At 42.2% G+C, this 27,712-nt stretch overlaps 1 protein-coding gene across 11 annotated transcripts in view; it reads left to right on the top strand.

Annotated features, from left to right (window-relative positions):
* Positions 1-27,712, top strand: part of ZNF644 (zinc finger protein 644) — a 78,317-nt gene that overhangs the window by 15,591 nt on the left and 35,014 nt on the right. For 4 of the 11 annotated variants that reach the window (XM_064455484.1, XM_064455481.1, XM_064455478.1 and 1 more), the window contains exon 1: positions 10,633-10,856. The exons of 2 other annotated variants lie outside the window; for them this stretch is intronic. The gene's annotated coding sequence lies outside the window, so the exon portion shown is untranslated. Of the gene's footprint in view, positions 1-10,439; positions 10,568-10,632; positions 10,857-11,099; positions 11,192-27,712 lie in introns of those variants that run through there. 5 more of the 11 variants (XM_064455483.1, XM_064455479.1, XM_064455475.1 and 2 more) reach the window with 4 other exon arrangements.

Genomic DNA, 27,712 nt, shown 5'->3' with positions numbered 1-27,712 from the left:
GCCGAGCACGGGGTGCCCTCTGGGGCTTCCTGGGGGTGCTCCGGCTAGGATGCTGGGGGGAAATTCCTCAGAAACCTTCTCTGTTCTGACCCCCCGCCCCCGATATAGTCTGGACCATCTCCACTCCTCGGTGCCTCTCCCTGGAGCACCCCCATACCTGTCCAACAGAGCCATATGGCTTGGCCCTGACGCTACAGCTCTGCACCTGTACACGTGCTGTACCTGCCCAGACCTGTTCAGCGCCATCTGGCCACGCAGCCCTCTGCTTTACTGCGACCTGCCCTCATCTTCTCCCGGCCCAGCCCCCGCCGCCTGGCACCGCGCTGCCCTCCGCAAACACTTCGGCCTTCTCACAGCCAGTCATCCTCCGCACTCGGGAGGCCACAGCTACAAGCCAAGCCTTTCTTGCTTCTGTTAACCCAGCGGTGGGGACAATAGGGAGAGCACCCTTCTCCGTATCGTCTGCAAAGCAAAAGGAGAGCACTACGGAGTCTGTTTCTGAAGTGAAGGCCTGAGCAGGTCATCCCAGAATGGACTGAGAGACAGAGGTGCTGGCTATCCTGGGGAGGGGATCAACAGGCTGCTGCAGCCAGATCAGAAGGGTGGTCATCGGTGAGGCTTTTTACATAAAGGTGGGGGGGTGTAGGCTGTGGGTTGTGTGTGGCACAAACGTGCTGATGTCACGTGAGTAGCAGAAGGGCCTCACGTGGTATTCTAGTGATGTGGGATAGATGTGCCCGTTTTCTGTGCCATGCAGATGTGCTTAAGAGACCTGGAGACCTAACGCAGCAGGTAGGGGCAGCCCCTGTGCAAAATACCTTGATTCCCAGCATCTCTGCATTCAAGGCTTCTTCTACTAGCTGTTCCCCCCACGCTGTACTTTACAGTGACCCTTTTCAGCAGGAGAAATATCAAAGGGCCAGGGCTAACATATGTCTGGGGTTAGAAATGGTGTGGTGGCTCTGTGTTCTGAAGGTTCACCATCATTTCCAGCCCTGCCCTCTCGCTAACATCAGGTGTCAGCCCCCAGAACTACCGCGGAGCACTACGAGCTCCTGTCGGTGTGTCCAACGCAGCAAAAGCAGCGTGTCCTCTCAGGTGGCGTTTTCAGCCTCTGCTCTCAGCGTGCTGGAGAGCTGTTTGATCAACACAAGCTTTGAGAGGCGGGCATTGTTAATTTTCCTTGAAACTCCTGAAAGGACGGGCTGTCACTGTTCCTCATGGCCCTTGCTGGCCTGAACCGCCCGCCGCACTCTCCTGCTGCAGCACAGGAGTGCTGCGTGCCTGAGCCACTGCTCTCCTTCCTTGGGCCTGGGACTTAAATTCTGTCAGGAAAAACAAAGAAGTCTAAATATATAATTATTTCTTTTTAAAGGATGAGATAAAACTATAACACATTAATTATGGAAGTGATCATGTACAATTCATGCTTAGTGAGTACCCATTGTCCTAAATTAATCCTAATAAGCACTGTTTTCCCCAGCGTGTGCCATTTTAACAGTCATTGTGAAAAGCTGTGCCTACTAATGTATGATCACAAATGTGATGACACCCTCCTCTTTTAGAGAGCATAATTGATAAAATGTGACAAAAACGTGGTTATTGCTTATTCATAAGTAGGATACTTTTAAAAGTACCCTCGGCCTCACATCGATTGGGTTAAATGACTTGCCGATTAAGACGTCTACATGAAATATTAAACCACCATTATCTGGCTCCTGTTAAGATTCAAAATCGAGATTCTCTTTTGCGCAGACTGTGTGTGAAAACTGTTCCGCTGTTTTAAAACAGAATATAAACATTGTAACTCAAAGCCGGAGGTATATTTGAATGACAATTCACACATAACTTCTTAAAAAGGAATTTTAATATGCTTGGGATGGAATCAGAGACGCGTCTGATGCACTAGTAGATAGATTTGAGAGTGCTTCCTGAACACTTCCTGCTTCCTGAGAGTGTTCAGACCTAGCTTCTTTTGATGAAATGCCCCAAATGAAGCTACTCTTCTGGCTATTTCTGCTTTTACAGATACCCCATTTTTACTCTCTGAATTATCTGCATGGTCTAGCTAAAAATACACTTCCAAAGCCTCACCTGAGTCTATTTCCACACACTGACCTATGAACACATTGTTGGAAACCAGAGCCAAGGGCTGTGAAACTGGGACAAATTTTAAAAGTGATCATGACTGTTCTTCTACATTTCTTCTTTCTTTCTTTCGTCTGAGAAACCTCTACTCAGCATGCATTCCAGGATACTGAAATAATTATTTTACAGTTATTTTAAAAATGTAGATTTCTATTACTATGAAAATTAGTGCTAGAAGTTTCTTTCTTTGAGCCTGGTTGAAAGCTCATTAAAGTCTTTGCAGCTATTTCACTGGGCTTATTTATAATGAGACATTTTATGTTCCTATGAGCTTCACACTAAAAGCGGTAGTATTATAATACAAGATCTGCCTGCAAATCCCAAACCTAAGACAGTATTTCCTGAACGGGATAATGGCAAATGAACTGCTGCTCAAAATAATTCATCTGAGAGTTTAGGCGGGATGTGATCTGGAAATACTGGATGAACAAGAAAGAAGCAAAAGGTTTAATATAGCTTTGATCATTGCACTGAAGACACTTTTTGGCAGATGAGTGGGAATGGTTGTGGCCAAGCTGGGGAGCAAGGAAATGCTTCTCCTCTGTTGGCACAGAGGGGGACTGGTGGGGAGGCTGGAAAAAGAGAAGTTATTGGGTAACAAAACTCGCATTGTAATAACGCTTGGTTGTAACTTGCTCTTTGCATTTTTGTCAGCCTCTCATGCCATATACTGATTCTGTGCAACCACAGAATCTGATAAATTATATTTCGAAAGTGCATATTAACTCTAAAACTGCGTAAAACTATCATGATTTTATATAGTTTTTTCCCCCTCCTTTTCAGGATTCAATTACAAAGATGTCTGTTTTCGTGCCCTGAAGATATATACTTCTCTATACAGTACAATATACTCTAAAAAAGCTTTTGTAGTTTTTTAAGCTTTATCTCTGATGTTAGCAAACTCAGCTATATTCATAATTAATTGTCTTGATCAAAACCAAACCCCTTACAATTAAGAAACAAACAGAAGGTATGGCATATCAAACAGACTTTCTGCTGCTGTGATCTTACCTAAACACAACGTCAGCTCCTCAGTACTTCCACATTAATAATAATAAAGTTGCGCTTTCTTTACTTCTTTAAATATGATTATTATGTCTTCCCGTACACAAACCTCTGGTGCTTTACAAACAGACAACAATAAAGATTTACGTAATTGTTTTGACGAGCACAAGGACAAGAGGGTGTACATCCACCCGGCTTGATGAAAGAAGTCACAACTCCTGATGTAGCTGTCGCCTACTGGGCAGGACGAGAGGAAGCTGTGGGGAAGAGAAGGCGGTTTGAAATCAGGGCTGGTATGTAGTTACACTAATGCACTGGCAACGCTGTCGACAGCTGAGAGATGTGGTTCATTTTTCAAGTGCTGCTAAAACATATGGCACTTGCTTCTAAAGGCAGAGGGTTTCGGTGAAGATGTCTTCGCTTGGACCTTTGCCCTGGCCTCCATCTGGCCAGATGACTTTGAAGTACCGAAATGGTGAGGGCTGGCTGCCAGAACCTTTTGGCGAGGGTGCTGAAACGGCGTTCGGCTGAGGGAGGTGACTTTCCCCATGTTGTGCTACCTGTCCCCGTCACTGGGACATGTAGAAGTCACAAATTTGGAGATGGACTGTGCCCAAAATGATTGTCGTCACTAATTCCCCACATTAACATTGATCAGGTCTCTAATACGTGCTGTAGACGTGGGTGTGACCCTCATGCTTGTCATAGTGGTGGGCGTAGGGAGAAGTGGGGTGTGACACAACTAGGAGACCAGAATATGGCACTCTACAGGTCTAGAGCAATTTCCTTCTCCCCAGTAATGCTTTGCCAGCATAGGACGGTCGTGGCGAAGGTCGGGCATGTGGTTGATAGCGGTGGGAGCTGGACTCTTTTGTGCCCTGTCCTCTACGGGGATACGCTAAGGTTGCCAGTGTGACACCTGAAACGGGGAACTTGAAATGACCATCTCTGCATGTCATTTCGGCGCTACGATGTGAAACGAATCATCAGGCTGTGTTAAGCAGAGCTATGGTAATTTACACCCATTATATCTAGGTCCTTACCATCATCTCGTGAAGGCCAGTTTATTGCCACAGCTTTCTTCCTCTCCCACTAAATTATAATTCATCAACAGACTCAGGAAGAAATTTGTTATGGTTTTGCTGCTCATAGCATATTTTCATGTATTAATATTTCCTGTGCGTGATGCAAATGGCAACCCTCCAAGGCAATACATTGTTGTTTTTAAGAAGGTCAGTGCTATAATATAAGGTGGTATTTTCCAACACTAATCTGCTTTCTTGTGATCTTTGAATTCTGCAAGACTTGAGCTCAGTTAAGTCGGACATGAGAACAGAGATGGCAGATCCTCCTGAAGGGAACAAAGGTGTAGGCTTAACTACCATCTTTTTAACGGGGGGTGTGTTTGTGTGTGTGTGTGAATTAGAATAACACAAGATGAAAGAAAATAAGCAAAAAGGCCAAGGTGAAGTAATTAGTATGGATAATTAATCCAGGATTTGTGACTCAAGAGCGTTTCTTACGGCGGTACCTGAGGAGCAGCTAAGAATGGAGCCTCCGGTGCCAGGCAGACACACTGCCCCAGCAACTGCTCCTCTCCCAGCGGTGGCAGATGACAATAACGCTCCTCAGTGGTGAGACTGGAAACAGGAGACGCCTGTGGGAGGCTGGGTACGGAGCTGCTGCCCTCCTGACAAAAGCTGGTTTGTAGTTGCTAGCGCAGGCCCAGCCAAGGGGAGCAGGTCCGAGCAACAGGCGCCGTGTTTTCGTACGGGTGCCTACGGACAGAAGCCTTGCAAAGGGAAAACAGAGTGCAGTTGTCTTTGTTATGGAATGTGGGAAATCTTTTCCATGCTTGTACCAGTACGACAGTTTTGGAGGCAACAAACACTGGCAAGCATTAATATTTCCCTAGGTGGGGTTTCTAAATATCTTTCCCTTCCAAAATATTTTATTTCAGGACTAACCTTACCTTGGGATTACTGTTAAGAGAGCCATAGGTTTTAATGATGTATAAGTTTACCTATACATTCTCACCGCCCTCTTACTGTTTTACTGGCAATCCTAAAAGTGTAATTGATACTGACAGAGATGACTCGAATATCTTGATTTGTAGCAGAGACTAGATTTATATTATGAATAAAATACATTTTTTGTTCTGTCTGAAAAATAGACAAGACTAGACAGTCCTCTTTAATTAACGTTGACAACTGTATTTCAAAAGAGGCTGTGAAACAAGCAAGCCAACAAAACACGAATCAACAGCTCAAACACCAGAAAAAAAGTCAAGAAAAGTAATTTTCCCACTTCCAATTTCTACAATGTTGAAATAAATCGAACTGTGCTAATTCATTCTGTCATTAGTTCTTCTAAAATTTCAATGGAAATAATGTTAATTACTGTTTGTTGAAACAACCGGTACATTGAGTTCCTAAATTTGTCGATATTGGTGAAACGAGTACTATATGTTTGTAGGAAAGGCTAAGAAACTGGAAACCTCTCCGTAGAATGAAAAGAAAAACTCTGAGGCAAGGTGAGCACTAACACACAGATATCTTTCCCAGGATGTTTCCGGGGCCTTGTTTTTGTAGTTATGAGAGTCTAAGGGCAAAGACAAGACAAACGCTATAGGTGAATGTAAGGTATTTTCTTAGAACAACCATCTTAGCTGAAAAAAAGAAGCATTATGTCTTGGGTACTCAAAGGCTTCTCTGCTTTTTCAATTTATAGTAGTGGATTTAATACAAGATGTTATTTTTTCCCATAAACCCCATTTTTGTCTGAAATTCAGGCATCAAGGATCATTTCAATTTTGAAAATGTTATACAAGACAAAATATTCTACCAAAGGCTGCAGTATAAAGATGAGATCAAAGTAGTAAATGGAGAGGGGAAATGGATGGGATAAATGCAAGGTATCCATTACACGAGCGCCTTACTATTTTGAAAATCACACAGGCTTAAATGGTTCTACAGCTCAAAACTGTATCGTTTACTCTTTTATCTGTGGTTGGTTTTGGTGGCTATATACAGGATAAGCAGAGTATTTTGTTATTGAAAGAAATGTGTCAACTGAAAATGAAATTTTCAAAGAATGATGCATATAGTGGCTGTATTTCCATGGTGAAGGTTTTTGCATAGAGTTAATGAAGTGCTTGGGGTCCTGGGGAATAAAAGGTGCTATATAAATGTAAGAAATTATCATTAAAAAGTTTTTCCCTCCAGGCATTTGGGATTTTGCTCTGTGTGTTACAAGGAGGCATCTGCAATCTTTTTTCATTCAAAATGCTTCAGCTTAGACCTGCTCCAACTCTCCCTCTGCAGTTTCAGCTACCAAAATGTTTATACGGAGAAAGAGTTTCTAAATTGGTTTCAGTTAATCATATTGTGCTGCTAACATGAAAAAGCCTGCCTTGGTTTAAGCTTTTTATAACCATTTTGAAGTCCAAGAGGAACCCAGGTAGCAACCTTCTCTCAAGAGGTTTTCAAATGCTGTTTTAACCATTATTAGGCCTTGTCCGCATTGGTGGAGAAATAATACAGGACACAGCCAGAATTCCTGGAAGCAAAAAGCCAGCTGTGCAATACCTGGGCTAAATTTTCAAGAATCGTATAGTGTGGTCCTTCACTGGCTGCACACGTTCCTTCACTGATCTTAGAGTGCCTCATCGGGGGCCGGTCCTAACATTTCTACTTCATGCACAGGCACAATCCCAAGTTTGCCTCATTTTGTGTGTATTTCTCAAATCTTCTTAATCCAACGTGTGACCTTTAAGATCGTCTATTACTTTTCACGTACTGTAAGCATAAGTGGCAAAGCCGGTGCAATCAGAACTCAGACCGAGAGTTCTGCCGCAACTGGGCATGCTCGTTTGCCGCACGTTGCAGTTATGCCCTCCACCAATTCACACCAAATGTGGATTTTTCTTTGGATCCACAGATTGAGTGGCTCATAAGCATTTTTTAGAGGGTCCGCTATTGCTTATGCTATTGAGCCTTTCAGCTCAAGTAGCAAGCTGAGGCATTAAACAAAGTGCTAGATATCTTTAAATTCTTAATAAAATCATGAGATCTGTCAGTATTAGTACTAAAGTTCAGGTTTCCTTACACTAACCATTTCACTTGTTCACAAATAGTTGTGAAATACAATAAAATACTGCATATTCTATCAGTTAGTGCTTTTATAGAATTTAGTGTTTTCCTTCAACTATTAATTGCAGAATTGAAGCAAGAATTGCTGTTGCTTAAATGATCTGCTAGGGGACAAAATCCACATAAGTAAGTGTGATGACCTTAAAATAATTGGGTCCAATAAAATAGATAATATTCAGCAAGAAGCATAAGGGTAGTATTAATATTTGCTTTTCCATTTTTTTGTTTGTATTTTGGTTAGCATGGAGCACCTATGACTGAGAATCTTACGTGGATCGCACGAGATGGTAATGTTTCTTCTCTTTAAGAGCGGTGGAAAACTGTCCATACGTGCTCCAAAATATCAGAACTTGATTTTATAAATGTATCTTTTTCAGAAAACAAGCTTAATTCTCAGAAGAATAACATTAGCACTCATTAGGGGACTGAGCGCTTTAGGGTACTGTTAATGAAATTCATAGCCTTTTGCCTGTGGGCTATCAGTTTGAATTCAGTCTAACTCAGTGGAGATTAAAAATTGGCCTATTTAATGGCCTTTTAGTCATCTCTAATGAGATGAGTTTGGTGGGTCTCAGTCCCATAACATAAACCATTCACACTGCCTTCTCCTAACTGGCAAGCTCCAGAGAAACCCCCAAATTTAATGATTTCTGGGGAAAATTAATCTCTGATAGCATGAAAAAAAAAAAGCCAAAGAAAAGCAAAAGCCTTGATTCACACTATGACACGATCACTAACACACACATTATTTTTAAACGTGGAATTTATAGTGGTATATGAAGTTTATAAATTAGCAAATTAGCTGAGCATGTGACATATGTTGCCACACAGCTCTACAGAATGTAACATGACAAAGGCTCCCAAAGGGGATATCTACACCTGTGCCTAAGATCACACCAACACATTAAATGCTTAAATGTCTCTGGGATTCATTTCTGTCAGGAAAAAAAATAGGATCAGAACAGATATCTGGATAGTCACTGCCGTTACAGGAAATGATGAAAACAATGATTGCCTCGTCCGCCTCCATTACTCTGCAGCAGAGTCAAATGCTTCTAACCTTTTCTTATGGATATTTAACTTAGTCTTAAAAAATATTAATGAAGTTTCCAGAACCATCTAGAGAATAGACACCGATTTTATTTATCCATATCATAGTAAAACTCTTCCTAATGTCTAACCTAAATTTCTTTCAGTGTGGTTTGAAACCGTTAATTTTTCCCCTCTCTGTAGCAGATTTAGTGAACAATGTATTTTTATCCCCATAGCCTTTCCTTCCCTAGACTAAAAATAAAAAGTCTCAAGCATTCCTCTTTTCAATTAGGGTCATGTCTTTTAAAAAATTTCATTTTTTTTCCTCTTCCCTCTACTCCCTTCTACTGGCCTTTCTTGAAAGAACTTTTTCTTGAAACGCAGATCCCAAATCTGAGCACAGTATTACAGCTGAGGCTTTACCAGTATTAAATATGAGCAGAATTTCTTCCTATGTCCTAGATATGACAGTTCTGTTTACACATAGCTCTGTACTTGCAGCTTTTTTCACAACGGTGTGACATTGTTGACGCATGTTCAGTTTGTGATCTACTCTGATCCCCAACCCCTTGTCTGAAGACCTGGTGTTTATTAATCTGTTCTCAGTCTTGTAATTGTGCAATTGTTACTTTCCTACATAAATGTTGAAGTTGGCACTTGTATTTATTCAGTTGCATCTATTTCTGCAACCAGTTTGTCAAGAGTATTTTGAATTCTTTTCTTGTCCTGCAACGTGCTTCCAGCTCTGCCGGTTTGGCATTGTTGGCAAATCCAATCAATGTAAACCGCACTCTGTCATTCGTGTAATTAGGCTTGGTACCAAACTCAGGACATACCCACCTCCGAAGAACATTATTTGCTACATCCTGCTGTTTTTCACAGTGAAGTGTTGCTGATGTAGTTTTGCACCACTGCAGAGTCATTTCATTATGTCTTTTACTTGCTCAATTGAGAGCTCTGTAGATGGTGTCAAAAACCTTACTTTAAGTTAAGCCATAACAGATCTACCACTACTCCCATCCAAGGCCCATTACACTGTCACAGCATGGGATGAGTGTGGCTTGATATGATTTTCTTGACAAATCCATGTTGGCTGTAACTTACCACTTCATTAGCTACCATGTACTTAAAGATGTGTGATTATTTGCTTCAATACTTGTCGGGGAATAGAGGCTGGAATGATTGACAGTTCTTGGCACTACCTATTCCCCCCTTTTGAATTATATGTGCTGTGTTTTTCCTTTTCCTCTCTCCTGAAATCTCAGTTGTCTTCATGAGCTCACAGTGATGACTGCTCGCACCTCGAACATTGCCTTAATCAACTCCTCACTCTAGTGTGAAATCCTCTGGGCCTAGCAAATCTGATGGGGAAAAAAAAAATGTAATTTATCTAAGCAGTCTCTACTTCATGCATTTTCTATTGTCCCCTGAACCTCTACCCTTTCGAATCGGGGTCTGCCGCCAGAAGCACTGATCTGAAGAAAAAAAGGCACCGAATGTTTCTACTTTCTCGGTGTCACCTCACAGCTTCCCGCCCTCCCGAGCGAACCGACACTCCCCGGGCCGCCTCCTCTCAGGTTTCCTCTTCCCCCTCGCTGGGTTCGCCCGCCGTGGCTTGTCGCAGGAGCCAGCCTCCCTCGCTGCCGCGGCGAGCGCCTTCGCTCGGCTCCTGCAGCACTTGACCCAGTTTCCCACTTTCTGTGGGAAAGGCACCGCCGAGCCACCGACACCGCGGCCTCCCGCTCCCGGGCGCGCTGCGCGCCCTGGCGCAGGTGAGGGGCGGCCGCGCTGGCGCTCTGCCTTCTGAGGGAAGGTCTGCGAGGAAACCGCCCTCCCGCCTGCGGGCGGCATTTCCTTTCCGCCCCGGGGGCCCCGCCGTGGGAGGGGTGAGGGGGGCGGCGTGTGGGGACGGGACTCCCGCCTTCCCGCCCGGCGCGCGACGGTAACAAACGCGCACCTGCCACCGGCGGGAAGGGGGGGGGGCGTGTGTGCGCGTTGCCCCCTCCCGCAGGAGTGGGCTGGGGCGGGCCGGCGCGGGAAGGCCGCACGCATGCGCGCTGCGCTCCGCCCCTCCCCCTCCCCCGGGGAGGGCGCGTGCGTGTGGGGCCGCCTGTATGTATGTATGTATGTCTGTGTGTGCGGCGGCGCGCGGAGCCGGGAAGCTTGCGCGATGACGTCATGACGCCGCGCGCAGGACGTAACCCCGGCGTGACGCACACCCCGGCGAGCCCGTGAGTTTCCCGTTATGTGTTTTTTTTTTTTTTTTAATACCCTCCCCCGCTCACCCCCTCCCCCCGCGCCGGGAGGGGAGGGGGCGCGCGCGGCGGGGCGGGGGCGGCGCGGGCTGAGGCGGGCGCGGCGCTGCGCGGGCTGAGGCGATCTGAGGCGAGCCGAGCCGGCCGCCCTAGTGGCGGTTGGCGGGGAGGGCGGCTCTGCCTCCATCCTGCCGCATCGGGGAACATGGCGGCCGCCTCCGACCTGGTGCGGCACCGCGACTCGGCCGCAGCCGCCCGCGCCGCGGTAAGTGGCCGGGCTGAGGCGGCGGCGGTGGCGGCGGCTGTGGGGTGGACGGAGGGAAGGCGGGGCGGGCGAGGCGCTCCCCTCCCCGACCTTCCTCGTCGCCTCTTGCCGTCGTCCCTCGCCCACTCCCCGCAGCCGGCGAGCGGCCTCCCCGGTGCCCCGGCCGGGCCGGACACAAAGGGCTGCGCCGAGGAGGGTTTTGTTCGGTCACATGAAGCGGCGCAGCCAGTGAGCGCGGAGCGGGGAGGGGGGAGCGGGGCCGCCGCCATTGCCAGGCGCGGAGGAGCTGGGCAGCCCGGTGCCGCCGCGGCGGGGCCTAGGGCGCGGGGAGCCAGGTAATCCTCGCGCCGGGAGGGGAGGGGGCCGGCGCTCGGGGGGTGGCCGGGGTCACCCGTGGGGGGGGGGGGGGGGGTGTGCTTCGCCAGCCGTCGGTCCGCGCCCGCCGCCCGCCCCGGCGGGTCCCACTGGGCCGACCCGCGCTCCGCTGCTCGCCGCTTCGCCGCTTATCGCCTCCCCGGGGCGGGTCGCCACGCACGGCCGGCCCGCAAAAGGCTGCCTGTCCTGGGGCAGGGGTAACGCGCGATCCCCTCCCTCCTTCCCTCCCTCCCCTTGGCCTCCTTGGCACGAAGCGGGGCGGCTCTGAAGCGTAGGGTGTTGTTACAAAGGGCTGGCGGGTTCGTGGCCCGCCCTGGGGCCGGCCGGGCTGCCCCGTGTGCCGAGGGCAGCGCCGCTGCCTGCGGAGCGCGGGGCTCCCGGGGCCCCGGCGCCTTGCAGCAGGGAAGGAAAAGTTAACAGTTCAGGTACCGAAGTCGTGTGTTGGGGCTCCTAGCTGCTTCAGGCTCTGGCGGCTTCTCTGACAAAGTTTGCGTTATATCAGGTTGTAGTGACGAGCATCATTTTGACTGCTGTAATTTATCTGAAATCTAGAAAGTTTTCTTTCTTCTTATGGCTTATATGTAACCTTTAGAGTTTTGGAAATACTCATGTTAGGGTAGTGTGGGCTGTAAACTGACAAGTCACGGTAGTAATGAAAAACAAGCGTGGTATATCAAAATAGGATCCCACCAGTGTTGTACAACTCTGGCCCTTTAAGCAAAATCTCATTTGCAGTGATATTCTGTTTCCTCCCCCCCCCCCCTTTTCTAGCACATAATTTAATTATGAAGATTGTGTCATGGAACTTAGCTTTCAGACGCATATGGGGAATGAATGTGCACCAGATTTTAGAATAAGAAGCCATTTTCATGTTGTATAGATTAATGAATTAACACATGGGCCAAATAATCTTAAGAGGCTGATAAGCATCTCTAGAATTTCACCATAGAGTCATACCTTTTAGTGAGAAGCTTGTGCAATACATTCATTTTTTTAATACAAGTTGCAAAATAATTTTTCACTTAAATTATACAACAAGTCTGTAAAGAGAAGATTCCTCACAGTTAAAAGTGAAATGCTTCAGAGTTTTGGTAAATTAATATGATTCTTCTGCGTAGGATTCTTCACTACCTGACTTGTGCAAGGCAGGTGATTTGAGGGCAGTGAATGGAGCGATTAGCCAATGCAAAATGGATGTGGAGAAGCTTTTAGTGGGTCACTTAGATGCAGAGAAAATGCAGCAGTTTTCTTACTGGAGAGGAGTTTAAGTAGAGTGCACAGAGGAGCAGTGCAGTGTGACAATCCTATTACACTGACTTATAATCAAAGCTGATGTTGCAAACCTGTCTAATGTAACTGCAGAGGGATGTGGTGCAGAGTTATACAGGAATTACAGCCAGAATTGAAATTAATAACCCTCAAAAATATTGTGTTAAAATAGTTTCTTCAGATGTCTAGCATTCATTCAAATTTAAAAAAAAATTTACCCAAGGAACATGAGGAAAAAAGTTACAGTTTATGTTACCAAAGAACCTTCTTTTTATAGATTTATTTTGTTTTCTCTAATCTGTATGGTATTTTTTAGATGAAAACAATCTTTAGCAAATACCATTGCAACAAAATCAGAGCAAAGGTATACTACTATGACTTTTTTTTCTAAGTTTCATGAAGTCCAGCATCTACTGAGCAGCACTAGAAGGAATATGCCTAGGAAAGTGGGTGTGAGAGTTCCTGAGTGAATGCTAAAAGATAATAATACCTGCTGTCTTGATCTCAACAGGTGACCTGGCCAGTGGGAGGAAAAGGCACTGATCACTTAGAGCATCCTTGTGAGGTTATTTAGTACAGCCACAATTGACTGAAACAGGAGCATCTGCAATTGAATAAACAGGATGTTAAACAATAGTGGCAATGCCTTCCACTTTAAAATAACATTGCAGGCTGAATTTCAATATGGACACTGAATTCAAGGGTTGCCAGTGGAATTTCTTGTGGAATACTTTGTGCTTATACTTGCAAGATTAGCAGAACCTACTAGCATGTACACTTCTTTTTTTATTCAAGCCTACTGAAGTCCCTTCTCAAGAAAAATGCAACTGAAAAGGGAATAAAATCCTCTGTAGTGATAGAACACACACGTGCTCACACACAGTTATTAATTTCAAACACTTTCAGACTTTACCAGCTTTCAAAAGATCTGAGAACTTAAAACTGGAAAAAATACAGACCAGTGTGTCGCTGGCTGTGTAGTTTCACCTGACATGGGTTTGAATTAAAGGTCCTTGAACAGTTCCTGATTGGCTGCGTTAGTTTGGTTGGTTGATAACTCACTTCCCTCCTGCTTTTACATTTTCAAACAACTGTTTGACTTCAGTGAAGTTCAACTGATGTGGCTGTTAGGGGACTGCTTTAAAATACTTGTTTTATTCCGTTATTCTAATACCAAATGCACTACTCTAGTGTTTCAGTTATTTTAAGCCAAATTGAATTAGTTTGCTCTGCTCTGGATTGTGACTATGCTGTGTTATGTATTCAGAGATTGGGAGGAAAATAATTTAAGAAAATTGGGTTATATCTGAGCAATGTTGCACTCACTTAAATTGACTTTGAGACTGGTTTAAGTTGGCAGAGCCTCCAAAGACCGTTTCCTGCAGGTGAAAATAGTGTCTGCCCAACTTCAGAGTGTAAAGAAATCCCTGGTGAAATAAACTGAAACAAGTTTGGCTTCTCTTAAAATACATTCACTGATCTTCTTGAGCTGATTTTTGATAATTAATATTTTTCCTTGCTGCTTTTTTTTTAGTGTAGGTGCAAACTTCATATAGCTACTGGAAAAAGAGGTTAAGTTACCCAAGGAAGTTGTGGATGTTGGTCATTCTGGCTGATACGCATAAAGATACTGCTGGGCTATCTGGGTTAAAGGATTTCATGTGGTTGGTTTATAATGAAAAAATACCCTTTTCGTGCCTAATTAAAAAAAAAGCAGATAAACTTTCATGCCTGTTATACATTGTGTCCCTTAAACAAACACTTGTGTTAGTTAATAGTTCACACAAGCCCTGATGATAAAAAAAGCCACACCCATGGTGTTCACAGAGCTGTAGGAAGGCTTTTTGAAAGGTGAGGGTGTGAAATGATCAGTTTGGCTTCCCCGGTTGTGTAAAAATGGACACAAATACAGTGCATCTCTACAGTACAGCGATGCTGTAACACTGCGAGAGGTAATTCAATGCTCAAATCACAGCTGTCTGTCAGTAAAGACCTTGTAATGAGTTTGCATAAACTTCTAATGTGTAGGTTTTCAAAAAGTTGAAAAGAGGATGATAGTCACGGGATCGGTCACGTTCCCCAGTACGCGATGCAGTGTCATGAGTATTCATCTTGGTACAAAGTCTACCCCGAATTCTGTGGCATTCATTCCTATGTGGTGTGAGGAGGGCAAGCTCTTTAAAGTTTAAAAGTAAGGAAATAAAATAATCCAAACTAAAATGAGTATCCTGTTGTGCTGCATTTCTGACACTGTTCAACTGTATGCAGCAGCTGTTACATTGATAAACTGTTGCAGCAATGCCCTTACGTTGCCAGTGAGGTTAAAGGGGGGGAGACAGTGGCTTCACAGTGAGTAGGCAGTTTTTGGTTTAGTTACGCTAAATATTAACAGACTTAATATTTCTGAGCAAACTTGGTAGTACAGAGAACTCTCACTCCAGTAGATGTAACTGTGATACTCTCGGTGTGAGAATTGCTGGTTTCAGGTGTGACTAAATCAGCTATTGGAAATGGTAAATCTTTAGTTAAGCCCTCAATATCAATCAACAAATGTTAATCTTACATATAGTCGACTAGCTGGAGGATGATGGGACATTTAGTAATTCAGTATTTCTTGAAACAACCCAGAGTATGCGAAGCTTGTGCTCAAATCAGAATAAAGGTCAGATTGCTGGGCTTTGGAATATTTCAGGCCTATTGTTTGTGTGTAGTTACTATTTTCAGTATGCTTAATGTTGCAAGTCAGATACTTGCCGTCCTTATAAAAGCCTTGGGAGTTTTGGAGACTGTTTGGAGTACAGTCTTATTCTTTTCTGAGTGAAAATAAGAGGTGGAAGTTGCAGTCTGAGATATTTGTAATCAGATCTCTTTTTTTTTATAAGGGGACATTATTTTGAATTATTATATTCTGCTCGCTTTAAATGAGCGCTTGATAATGTTACAGTCTGCACAAAGCAGCTGAGGTGGAAGGAATTACAGGTGCCTTATTGATTTGCCCAATTGTAGCTGAAGACAGGGGTCAAGATCATTGTAATTTTTTCCTGTTTTCTGGGCCAACTGTTAGTACTCCCTTGTAAAAATACTTTCCACTACAAAGCAGTGGAACACAAGCAGAACAAGGTGCAAGGTCTTGTATAATTTACCTTTATTTACAGGCTTTTACCTGATGGGTCCTTTTTTAGCTTCAATGAAAGAAATGAGGAATTCATTAACAAATGTTCTCATTGTGATATTGGAAAGTAGTAAGGAATCCCTCCTGCCTGCATCTTTACAGAATAATAATAATTTGGTGCATTGATAGTATGAGTTGTGCCTTATCCCATCTACCTTCCTGTTGTGGCTCTTTGATAGGGACAGGGATGAGTTTTCCACCCAAGCTTTCCCACAAAGGTATACGACAGGAGGTCGGGGGACTGCTTTTGGAAAGCCATTGCTTACATCTGCTTCAGAAGCATGGCAGCTCTGAAACAGCTCCTTGCTGCTGCTGGTAGGAAGTGATAGGTATCTGTTTCTTGTCGGGCAGCAGTCGGCGGGGTGATGGGTGGTGGTTATGGTTTGTTGGGGGTTTGTTTTACTTCTCTTCTGTGTGCTCTGGTTGGTAGCTTGCCGCCTTATTGTTTTTTAAACTCCAGCTTTTGTCTTCTCGAGTGGCTGCCCTCTGAATATTTCTGCTATTTGTTTCTGATTTCACTCAGCTCTCCTAGGAACACTATCTACTTAATTTAATTCTTGACAACTACTTTTTGAAAAAGCGGTTAATGTTTGCAGTGTTGTTGCTGATACCCTTCTGCATCTTCAAATGCAGGCACATGCTGCAGTTCTGTGGTGGTAGAGTTTCAGAAACAGTCTCCAATATTAACATAGTTTTCCAAAATAATCTCTTTCAGTCAGGAGAGGTAGGAACTTCATAGAATTTATAGCCTAAAATTAGGCTGCCAACCGCTAAAACAGTGATTGTATGTTATAGAAGTGTTTGTTGTATTTATGATTATTTTGTTTGCAAAGAAACTGTTCTTATGCATGTTCTTAGGAGCCTTCACCAACGATGCTACATTTCTGTCATCCCCTGTGGTAACTGGTGGGGAAGGGAGAGAAGGGGATTATTTTTTCCCAAAAGCTTTTTGTTGTTGTTACTGTAAATTGGCTTAGATTAGAAATTATACTTTCAACAGAGGTTGGCATTTGCCTTAAAAGTTCCAATATAAAGAACTTTTTTCTTCACAAAGATGTGCTGCTTTTTGTTGTTTTAATACTGTAGTTGTTAGGAGTGCGTCTTCCATGAGAAAGTTTTGACTGTATATGCTGTCACAGGGAGTGGGAAGTGACAGTTCTGCAGCTGGCTTTGGCCAGCTCTCTCCTACAGTGAAGTGGATACTCTGTCCTCTTCTGCTTCCTTTTTCCTTAGTGTTTGTATTGCCATCAGTGAAATCACCTAATCTTTTCTACTCCTGAGCAACACTTAAAAACAGAATCTGTGGTATGTAATGAAAATAATTGCATCGTATACAAATTGTAATGAGTGATAGAACTCTGAGGTTACTTCAAAAACAGTTTTTCATCTTCTGGGAAGTTGAGAACAAAATATCAGTCAGTGCCCCCTACTTAGGTGGTACTTAACTGCCATACCACAGTTTCTTTTTCCCCAAAAGAAAAAAAAAGGGATAAGGTAAGTTGGGAGGACATGTGATGGTGAATTAACCTAGGGAATCTGAGATGAAAAAAATTGGGAGGCTTTGGAGCAATTACAGAATAGGAGGGAGTAGAGTTTGCATGTCTAGTATGCAAACTGAACTGAAATGCCAGTGAAACTGAGGTTGAAAGGTTGCCTCTGTGGTACATAAACCAAAGATGACTGTAGATGCTGTCTGTTGTATATTTCTTCTACATCTTTGCTTTGGGGAAACCTCTGAAGTTTGTTTTGTCTGACTTGTTTTCTTATAAGTGCTTTGGGATGGTGATTGTCTTTCTGTGTCCTTATAAAGCCTTGACTGTATTGGGTGATGGTGACACATGTTGAGATGAGAAGTGGTAAACTTGCTGATTGGCTGCTCTAGCACAGATTCTCACAGACCTTTCCTTTTGTTAGTGTTTTAAAGTAAGGTAGGTACCTCACTGGTGTTCGGTGCCGTGCTCTTGTAAATGACAAGCCCCTGTTCCCAGACTTTCTTTGTGGTCAGACTTACTGGGTGAGTTCACTGTGATTCTCGCTGCTCTACATGTGGCAGAAAGTGCTGGTGGCTGAGAGGTCCAGTTCGTTTCCTGGTGTGTGTGAGGGTTGGAGAGGAAGAGGAACAGCTTGTCCAGGAAAAAAAATTGTTATCCAGGTCTACCACTGTACTGCGATTGTAGGACTGTTTTTGCTTTTCACAATTTTGCCAGCAGTAATGTGCATTTACAGGCATAACATATTTCTGCACAAGGGAGAGACCTAAAAATAGAAATAGTACTAGGGAGAAACTATTGAGGTTCCTATATAACTGAAGTGTCACACTATTTCTAAAAATACTGTACAGGTACTGTGATAATTTTTTTCAGAAATGTCTTTTAGACACTAAAAACAACTTGAAAAATTTCCTTCCATTTTTCAATCCAGTGAACTTTTAGCAGAGGCGAGCAGTGAAGGTGATGTGCAGGAGGTAGTCTAGCAAGGATTTATGTTAAAAAAAAAAAAAAAAAATTGCTATGTTTTAGTGGGAGGGGGTGTCTGTAATCATTGCAGGTGTTTTGTGTGTGCAAGCGCATAGTTTATGTGTGTTCCTTTGCCTGTTTATCCAGATAGATCTGCATAAACATTTATATAGAGACAAAATACTTTTTATTGTTTCCCACTGTAAGAGTATTGTGTTACAGAACAAGATACAAAGTTTTAAATAAAGGCTGTATATTACATTACATTACAATACATTAGGATAATGTATTGACATTTAATAAAATGGTGAAGGCATCCTGGTTTTGTAGTCTCTTCAGAAGTCCAGCAGTGTCCATTAGGGAATTAGAGAGATGGGTTTATATTTTTGCATGAGAAGTCTTGTGGTATCCCAGCAGAACATGCCTTCATGTCATTTGGAGCGTTAATCATGAGTTGGGTTTTTGTCTGTTGAGCCATTTAGAGAAAAGTGGGTTGGTTTGCCTTCTGCAGAGTGATCATTTTGGTGTTTAGGGTGTTGGGTGCTGTTTTAAATTAAGTTCTATTTAATACATTTCAAATAGCTTGGCTGTAGGTCCATCTAGTAAGTCGGTCCTGGAGCATGCTGGTACATGCTGTTGTCAAAGGATGTAAATATAAAGGAGGGAGGATTCATTAGTGATCCCTGGTGTTGTGGCTTCCATGGTCATCTTAAAACAAAGTCATCTTCCCACTTGGTAATATTAATACTAGGACCCAGGGTGATTTTGTTCAAAGTAATCTCTGTGACTTTACTTTCATTCCACCAGTTTTACCTTAACTTTTCTTTGTTTTTTAAGTCATCTTCTGGAATGTCATTTGCCGCAGGAGAAAGTGCACTGTTTTTACATTTTCGAGGTTTTCCTTTTTTTCATGTTTTCTGCTGTAGATTTATTAGCATTTTTTCCTGACCTTAAAGGAGATCTTAGCATTCAGAAATGAAAACCAAAGCTGTGTGATGTTAATCAACAGCTTATTTGAAAGAATACAAAGATATTAGTCTTACCATTTGTTACCAGTACTTTTCTATTGAGAATTCACATTTTTGTTTTTAGTAGAACAACCCTATTAGTGTAAAAAAAACCCCAACAACCCAAACCAGAAAACAACAAAAGGCCCACCCCAAACCCCCCATACCTTTTCTTTAGTCTTGCCTTCAGTACAAATCTGAGTGGTTTATGACTGCTAATGCCTCATAAAAAATTGAAGACACAAATATTGCATTGTCCTGTAATTATTATCAATTCACAGCAATTTTCTGATAGGCTTAAATATAGTTAAGGACTAGCATTGGTTAGGGTATTCTGAAGTCTAATTTTGGAGAAGTTGGCCTATTCTGTGCTGTGACTTCCTTTGCTTTCTGTTTTACTTGTCTGAATTTTCTTCAGTTTTGTGAATCTGAGGATAAAGACAGGTTATTTCTTAAATTTGTTGTAATGTGTTTTTCTGTACTTTTAAGAGTTCTGGAGAGTAGTTCATGGCTCTTATTTTGATTGAAGCTGTTTAGAGTTGATGAAGTTGGAATTGAGTAAGTTCTGAGCATTTTTATCAGGATTGCTCTAATTAAGTATGCTTCTATATGCTGTCCATGAACTTAAGGAAAAGTTCCTCTCTCTCCTTTAATCCATTTAAACCAGAAGATTTCACATTCATGGATATCCTCTAAGCATTTAGTGTTGATTATAATTTCTTCAGTGTTCCAGCTGAAAACAAACTTGAAATACCAGAGCTAACCTTGAAAATCTAACTTGTATGTTTACAAAATTCCCAATAATGAGCTAAGGTGGTAGCTCTGGGGCCAGACAGTGGGCAAATAGTCAACCCTATTTATGGGCCTAAAAGTAGGCACAGAACCTCTGCTGTCTTTGGTGACTAAGTTTTTGGGACATATTAGTCCCAAATGTGAATTTATGAAGCCTTTGCAGGAGGTATTCTGGTGGTGGTTTTATCTGTGGGTGTCTAAGACAATGGCAAAGTTTCCTTTATCTGAGATGCTGCCTTTCATTTGTTTTAAGGAGCTTTGTTCTTAGTGCAAATAACATAAGCTGTTTACTTGCTAGAAGAAAATATTTCTGTCTCTGGGTTACGTGCTTTTAAGGTGCAGGGGAGGCATGGGAAACATACCGGTTTCTTTGCTTCAGTTAAAAAGCTGCCATTTGTGTCTGTATTCTGAAAAGGAGTCATTATGTGAATGGCTTGTGCCAACTGCATATATATTTATTTTATACTCTGGACTGTATATAACCTTAGCCTATGCAGATCTGGTTCTTTTGCGCTATCCCTGTAATCCCAGTTAAACATATGAAACAGACTTTGAGTATGTCTTGTCTCTTCTGTTTCCTGGGCTACTTTTGAAAGTTTGATTGGGAAATCTGTTTTGGTCAGGAAAATTGACAAATCAAGCATATATAATTTTTTTTAGCCCACCAGAGTAGGTGCCTAAGGACAGCCAATGGGCTGGACATGCACAAGTGAGGATAACCGATGTGGCATGCTTTTTGGTGTTGGCTTTTATGAAAAGCTTACAGCTTCTTCGGGGGCATACCAGAAGGATGCCTTCCTCACCAGAACAAGGCTATTCACTGCTGTAATTCATCATATGGTGGAGACATTGGCACTTTTATCACGAGATCAGTATTTCATATGAGTAGCAGTGTATGTCACATGACCAAAATGGTGGCGATGAACTCCAAATGCATGTGATGTAATGGGTTTTGTGGTGTGGCAGGTATGTTTTGACCCTGAAATATATTTGTTAGAACCTGTGTGCCCTGCCTCAGTTTACTGGTTGTGTATCATTATAGCTAGCTCGGGGAAGCTAGGCCAGAAGATACATATTTGCAGATTGTGACAAAGCGGTATAATACTATGTGCTTTACTATGTGTATGCAAATGAACAGAGGTAAGTCTCTGCATGAAACACTGCACGCTTACACCTGAAATCCCAGATATTTTATTACTAAAAAAAATACAAGTTGGAAGGACTGAGTTTGTCCATTGGCTGTCATGTGTTTGGAAGAATTAATTCAAATAGTAAAAGAATCAAAGATAGAAAACTTTTGCCGGATTGATGGCTAAGCAAAAGGAAGTGAACGGTGGAACAAAGTCCACAAGCATTTAAAGGGTTCAAGTTTGAAGAGAGCAGGATTAATGAAGCCCTAACCTTGAAGCGAAGCCTGCCTAGCACCTGCTATACCTTCTTGCAATCTGGCATGCAGACTCCATAGAAGTTTATCAAACAGTGTAGAAAGTAGACTTCAAGGTACTGCAGAACTTGGATAGAGAGACCTTGGGATAGATCTTGAGAATATCTGCTTCAGAGCAAAATGCTTTTCATAGAATAATTTTTGAGTAAAGGCTTAGTAACTTTACAAAACACTTTGAAATTATACTATAGAAAACAGTTCTGCATGGTGATGAATTAAGTGTGTTAGTAATAAAACTTGTGGACACTGTCTGACTGAAGACAGGAGCTTGCTAATGAGACATGGATGTCGTGTGAGAGATGATCTGTGGTTGTGATGCTGGTACGATGGAGCATTTAAAATAGTAACTAGTGGTCTAAAACTACATTTCAGAGGTGTGTGGAGGCGTTTGCCCCGGTTTGCTTGCCAGGTGTGGTAGTTTAACCTGGGTTGTAAGATGTGGGTTGTTCCTGTTGAGAAGAAAAAACACCAAAACCTGTCTTTTGTGTGAGACCTGCAGCTGTCTAGTATAAAGAGGTAAAAATAAAACGTAATTGGTTTAATTGTGTTGCATTACTATAGCTTATCTAAAGTAGGGAATAGGGTTTTTTCCTATTTATGTAGGTGATGGACAATGTTGGAAGCTTAAAGTGCCACCGAACCAAGAGTGGACACTGAGTAGCTCAGTGAGGAATGGATTTTTACTTATTTTAAAAACCATTTTCAATAGCTATCAAGGTGATAGTGTTGACAGTGTATTCTAACTTTACTCCTTAACCAAAGCCTCTGTCATCAAAAAGCAGGCTCCTGCAAAATGAAGGAAAGGCTCTATGTTACTGGTTATGTATATGTGACTCCCAAAAGAGATCTTTCATAGATTACAAGTAAAAGCATGTACCCGAACCCAATCAGAAAGCAAAGTATTTCATAGCTTCGCTACAAATCTGATAGCAGTGTTTGAATCCTGTTCTATAAAATATGTGTATTTTATTTGGACAAAACTATTGCAGGAAGAATGCTGGTACTGGAATTTATATTTTTAGATAATTATTTTGTATGGTTATTTTCTTCATACTGGAGCGTTCATTGTAGTGACAGCTTAGTCCTCTGATAAGCAAGTAGGCTCTCTGGGAGTTAGCAGTGGTATTTAAAGACACTAATACTCCAGAGTGTCTACTCTGTCCTCTGCTGGACGTTGCTGTCATAGGGATATCGGAACAAAACGTCTCAGCCACACCAAGTCAGAGTTCAGGAGGATAAACTTACCTTCACTTTAAGCTTAATTTACATATGAGGTATTTATTACTAGTTGATAAGCAGAGGTTTACAAATACTTATGGATATCTAAGTGCACATGAAATCTCTAGGAAATTTTTGTTAGATTTTACATTTTCACATGCAAATTCTGAGGCTATGAACAGGAGTTTCCCTTTCCTGCCATGGTCTACGGGAAGTGTCAGGAACGCTGTCTAGACAGACAACAGCAGGCATTAGAGCTCGTGATCCCGGCATAGCTACCCGTTCAACTGGAACAAACTTGTGAGGAACTAAATCTGGACTTAAGATCCTGTTTTGTAAGGGGTACTTGTGCACTAATACCAGTTTGCTGTTTCCTCCCATTGCTCTTAACAAATGGTTATGTATTTCACTTTCTTATTAGTGCCCTCCCACTACCGCTTTCTTTCAAACTGTCATGATATAGGACAGGGAGATTTTTTTTTTAATAAAGACATGAAAATAGTGTCATTAATCGCTAATTTTGAAATGTAGGATTTTAGGTTCAGCCTTTCTTAAACACTGCATTGAAGTCATAAGAAAGCCAGGAAAGTGTTTCAGGTGTTGTCATTTTTAAGACTGCAGAAATTTAGCGGAGGAGTTGGAAATGAATGGGTGCGCTAGTCTTGTATTAAAACGTTTTCTAAATACAGAAAATTCAGAGATAATGTCCATCTACTATGAAATTGCTTTTGGTTACAGCACCTGCTTTGATTGTATAATCTGTGACCTGAGAAGGGTTCTCTGTGGCTGCTGCCAGTGCAATGGCCAAGGCTATGACCCTGCTACCTGGTAGCCTTGTTCCGGACTGTGTTCTTAGAGCCTGTAGGTTAAAGTAATGAACTGCATCGCTGTTGTTCTCTGCCAGTGTCCTACAAACCGTTTAGTCTCCTAAATGTAGGTTGTTTTGTGGTTTGCTTTTTCGTGTGCGTGTGGTGTGCTTTTTAAGTGGACTTGCCATTACTGTTGTGTTTTCATTAGTGTAAACTGGAATTGTATCGAATGCTGCATTAGCGAATGCTCTAGGTAAGTACATTGCACTGGCGAAGACAGCCTAGAGGGAGGTATCCGAAGCATGTAGCCAGACAGAAAGCTGCTGAGCAGTTTGCCGCCTTTGGGTTTAAACAGAGATTGCAGTAAGGACTGTTGGCTTTGGAACAGTGTTAAAGCTGAAAAGAAAATGGCTACCAGAAATCATTGTTGCTACAGTAACAACATGGCTTGACTATTAATATGCTGCTTTAACTACTATTAGAAATGTGCGAGATACTGCTTTTAGGTGAAAGTGTCCTTAATGGGAATGGAGATTTAAATCCATTTAGATATTAATGGCTATCATCAGGCTTCTTGTTTTAGAATACCAACCTATTTATTGGAAAAACTGATGTCTAGTAAAGATTTTTGAAACCTAATTACTGCTTTTTCTACCCCAAAAAATTACTTAATGGTTTTAAATTGTATTAATAAACCTAATGTCATGGTAAAACAACTTGCAGGGGAAAAAAACAGTACAGAATATTGACCTTATGGTGATGATTAAAAAAAAAAGGTACTATCTCACAAAGTATGTGGTAATGTAATTCTGGCTTTTAGAAATTAAACCCTTAATTTTTTTTCATGCAGGAAAGCTTTTGTTTAAGATACATTTTTATATTTTGAGTTTGAAATAAAAAAATATGGCCAACCTGAATCCCATTTGAAGCTTTATAACTAAGGATCAGATTCTAGAGTGGAATCTACTCAGGGATCTGCACTGTATTTTATTTCATAAGGACATAAGTGTATGTTCTGTGGAGTAAACTTTTTTCAGGTTTTTTTATTAATAGGGAAGAGTGCAGTTATGGTGAAGAATTTCAGAGGTGTGTAATGCAGCACGTCAGGAGAGGGATACGTGAAGTGCAGTGAATGTGTGAAGATTAATTAATGCATTTCTGTGCATGTCAGGGTTCCACAGGTGGCAGACTCGATGGCAGGTATGGGCTGACAATAAACTGTCTGCTCTTCATTGAAGTCCTGTATGTGTGCTGTGTCCTGCATACCTACGGCAGATCCCATTTTTCTGTAGTTCTTCCAGTTTTGGGTGGGGTTTGGTGAAGTTCTGTCAGACTTCCCGACTGAAGAGGCACTGGATTTATTCTGTAGAGATGGGGCTGATAATCTTTTCATAAGTCTCCTGAATAGAGAATAGTTTATTCAGGGGTTGTTGGTAAAAATTAAGAAGGCCTTTACTTAAAGTATGCATCTAAAATATGTGGTTGCCTATGACTTGGAACGCAAGTACCTATACTTAAACATGGTATTTCTCAAGCAGTACACAGGCTTTATTTACTTTGTTTGTATGTAATATTTTTATTGTACGATCTTATTTCATACCTTCAGTATCTTGTACGAAACAGTCTCCTGATTTCAGTGGAATCCTGCCTCATTTACAGACATATGTGCCAGACACACAACATGCAACTTTCATATTGTAGAAGAATGCATAGTGTGTAAAGACAGTCATTTGGACAAGAGAATGTTGCTGCTTGGTGCTGCACTAATTTGATGTACACAGCGTTAACTTGAGCTTTTATTATTCCTATGCTTAGCTTTGCCTCCTTCATGTTTTTATTAAAGTTCTGTGGGCTTTGTAGAAAGAGAGGATGACACTGCAAATGGCTAAGACCACTGCACAGTTTGGTATTTTAAAAATGAACCCTGAAATGTAACAGGCTCTTTTCTTAAAAAGAACACGTAGAAGGTGCTGCCTCAGATGTTTTAAAAAAAAAATTTTTAGAAAGGCACAAAACGCATGTTTTTGAAGAGCGATTCCTTAGAAAAGCACTTGTCATAGTTTAGCCCCAGTTGGCAACCAAGCACCACACAGCCGCTTGCTGCTTGCTCACTTGCCCCCCAGTGGGATGGGGGGAGAATCTGAGGGGCAAAAGTAAGATAACTCATGGGTTGAACAATTGAAATAATGTATTAATAATGATAATAAATTGTAATGAAAAGGTAAACAACAAGAGAGTGAGAAAGAAACAAAACCCAGGAAAAACAAGTGATGCAACTGCTCACCACCTGTGAACCAGTGCCATGCACAGCCCAGCCCCAGGCAGCGATCGCTGCCCCCCAGCCAACTCCCCCCCACTTACACACTGAGCATGACTCCATATGGTATGGAATATCCCTTTGGCCAGTGTGGGCCAGCTCTCCTGGCTGTGCCTCCTCCCAGCTTGTTGTCTGCCTGGCACAGCATGGGAGCTGAAAAAGTCCTTGACTAGCGTAAGCCTGGCTTAGCATCAACTAAAACTTCAGTGTGTTATCAACGTTATTCTCATACTAAATCCAAAACACAGCACTGTACCAGCTACTGGGAAGAAAAATAACTATATCCCAGCTGAAACCAGGACAGCACTTCAGCGAAGAAGCTTTCTGGTTTGGATTTCTGATTACTTCGTTTCAGCTGAGAAACTGGGTGGGCAAAATCAGGCTAGAAATTTGTATGGAACCACAACCTGTTTCTGAGAGGTGGGCAAGATCTCTTGTAACTCTGTTTTCTGGAGTGCATTCATGCAGTGTTTGCAGTCAGAGGGTGTGTCACTGTATTTTGCGGTGCTGTATGGAATGCTTATGCGGTGATACGGTGAAGGAATACACAGTAATTCAGACTGGAGGAGTGAGTGATTCCGTAGCTGAAGGGTAGAGGCAGTTCCTGCGCAGGTATTAACGAGACTTTGTTGACAGCACAATGAAAGGAGGTATTCAATGTCAAGGATGATGCCAAGGTTATGTACGATGCCATTTGTAGTTTGGAGTGGAACAGAGAGATGATGTCATTCTGTGCTTAAGCTTTTCCTACTTGGGAGAAGCTGTTATATTTAAGGTATATAAATGCAGCAAATGAAGAGCCAGTTCATGTGGTAAAGATAAATAGGCTTGAAGGGTGGCTGAAAATATCCAGGTGTTCATTATGCAAGTAGTATGTTGATCTGTAGCTTAAACTGGTAGAGTTTAAAGAAAGAAGGTGAATTATTTCTCTGCAGCTTATCGCTTATGGTAATTCTCATCATGAAGAATGCTATTTGATTTCGTTGGATATTGATGGACTGTAAATGTATTTATTAAATATCAATGATACTTAGAATGTTACAACTAATCTTAGCTGAGGGGGAAACTGCATTGATAAGTAACCTTCAGAAACACTATATTAATTTGGTCTCTTAAGGCCTGAAGTTCTAAATGTTTTCGGGACTCCATCTTTAAACTGCTGCTTTGGTTTAGTGCTTTGATGCTTTCGTTTGTATGTTGATTGTTACATATTTGGTTACCAGATAATGTATGCTCAAAGTAAACAGCTCTTAAATTACGTCCATTTCCCCTTGCTCCTCAGTAGACCTCATTCACTCTTTATTGTGTGCCTATTGTGTACATCTGTTAATGCTTACTGCTTCATCTGTTTAGTGATGGAGAGGAAACGTAACCTTTTTGACCAGTATAAGTTTTGTTAGTCCAAATCCCAGTCTACCTAGAATATTCTTCCCTCTGATGGCTTTTCCATTTTTTTAATTGTTGTAATACAATTTAAAAAAAAAAAAAATTGTTTTCCACTGAAGCTACGTGCTCTGACTTTTTTCCCCCTACTGTGATACTGCTATTAATGTTGCATTCATCTACTTGTAATCTTGTTTGGACTGAAACAGATTCACACTCTGAGGTATGATCAGCTGTGTTCGTTTCCTGTGCTGTCATCCTTTTCCTTGAAGTGCTTCACCATCCCGTATGGGGTGTTGGCAAAAAGCAAAACTTTCTTCAAGTAGAAAAATGAGAGATTTCAACACTTCCATGTGAAAGCCCTACCACAGCTTTGGGAACTGTGCGCTGTGATGAATAGACAAAGGAAGAGCTGTAACTTGTTTGAACTATTTTTCAGATAACTCTCAAAATCTAGCAGGAGATTCAAAATGCAGGAGGCAGTCTTCTCTCTTGCAGTCCCTTGCTTGTTCTTGTTCAGTCACTGCAAATTCTTTGAAGTCAGAAGTATCTCTAGTAAAGGGACTTTAAATTTTGTCTCTTCATGTTGTGAAGTGTTAGGTTTTTGCTTAACT

The sequence above is a fragment of the Phalacrocorax carbo genome, chromosome 6, assembly GCF_963921805.1.
Source record: "Phalacrocorax carbo chromosome 6, bPhaCar2.1, whole genome shotgun sequence".
Taxonomy (NCBI): domain Eukaryota; kingdom Metazoa; phylum Chordata; class Aves; order Suliformes; family Phalacrocoracidae; genus Phalacrocorax; species Phalacrocorax carbo.
The sequence above is the reverse complement of the archived record's forward strand: the minus strand, read 5'-3'. Positions and strand labels throughout refer to the sequence as shown.